We start from the raw sequence: 1,734 nt of genomic DNA on the forward strand, positions 1-1,734 counted from the left end.
TTATTTTAGTTATAAAGCTAACATTATAACAGACTCTAGACCAGTTTGCAACACCATATACAGGATTTGGTTGTGTGTGACACAAAGGATGTCATTTTCCATTGAGATGGTTGTCACCAGTAGGAGAGATTCAGATATGTGTCTCAGTCATATTCATATATTGTACATCTGCAGCCCTTGTTGCTCAGTCAGATTCCTCCTTTTGTATTTCAGGATTGTCATCTTTGCAATTATACTGCATCCGGTGGAGAGCTTTGAGATCTATAATTACAAAGCCAGTCTAGGGCATAGCAGCATGAGCATGACACTTACTCATTTATGAATTTAAATATCAAAGCACTGCTTGTGACACCCTCTCACTTGCTTACGCATTCCTGGTAGTGAGCACAATGAGGCAGGGAAGATTGCTGGCCAGTTTTCTCTCTGAAATGTTTTCACAAGATATAGATGTATATTTTTCAATATTCCCAGAGAAGGAAATGGGTACAGTTTATGTGAAATATATATATGCCAGAAGCAAAGTGAAGAGTACAGGATAATGTTGCCCTGAGACTTTAAGTATCCTACACTATGCTGCAGTCTTTTGGCAGCTGAGCCATAAGGAAGACCATAGGAAGAGGAGTGAACAGGACACTATAAGCATAGAAGCTTAGAATAATTTGTTATACGTGTGGTGCAAGTTCTGGAAAAACTGGTGTTGAACCTGAAGAATAGATGCTGTTGGACCATGTTAGGAGGGGCATGGCTCTTTGCCATAGCAGGAGCCTGACTGCATGTGTTACAGGTGGAGAAGACTGTCTACATCAGCAGTTCCCAGTGCATGGCACATGTACCATCAGTGGTACGCAGACCACCTGTCAGGTACACATTAACAGATTGATTATAATTACTTTACATGACAAAAATTTTCTGGTGGTACTTAATCGAGTATCTTTTAAATTGGCGGTGCCCAATCTGTCCAGTTTTGGGAACCGCTGGTCTACATGAATCCTAGCACGGTGAAGGTCTGTTTGCAGATGTTGTCTATAAAACCCTGGGGTTAGGATGGATTGAAGAGACAGCTGAGCAGCAGGTAGCAGCCGCTGCTTGCTTGAGGTAGGAGAAATTGCTACATGAAACCTGGTCAAAGAAAAGGGTGCCTTGGCAGGGAGAAGAGGTGTTGTGTCCTTAGTGGGAGGGGGGTTTCCATGCAAGACTGAGCTCTTGGAGGTGTCTCGCAGCAAGGAGATGCCCTAGCTTATCTTGCTGGGATCCTTTGACCCCAGGTGCCTTCCTGCCCCTTGGGCAGGGGCCGGACCCCATGATCTCACCAGGTCCCTTCCAGCCCGCATGTCTGTGAAATCTAGGAGAGGTCGCCATGCAGGGCTGGCCCGGTGGAGTCCGTGCACATCTCAGCACTTGGGGCCCCGCTCTGGACCCAGGCCCAGCTCCGTGCGGGCTGGGAAGGCGGAACCGCCCCCGCTGCTGCCCGCTGCGCTTCACTGCAACAGGGCCCGCGACTGACAGGCTGCCGCCGGGCCGAGGCCTGAGTCAGACTCGGGCTCGTTGCTGCGGCAACCGAGTTCCTCCCCGGCCGGGGATTGGCTGCTGTCGGGCCACGTGAGCGCAGCCGTGTTTTGACAGGCGAGCAGGGCCGCCTGGGGGTCCTAGCGCTGCCTGGTGCCCGCGCCGGGCGGCGAAGTTGCGGAGCGGGCCGGGCGGGACCCGCGCGGCTGCAGGCGGGGGGCAGGAGCG

This window comes from Crocodylus porosus, unplaced genomic scaffold (assembly GCF_001723895.1).
Source record: "Crocodylus porosus isolate Cpor-Errol unplaced genomic scaffold, CroPor_comp1, whole genome shotgun sequence".
NCBI lineage: Eukaryota > Metazoa > Chordata > Crocodylia > Crocodylidae > Crocodylus > Crocodylus porosus.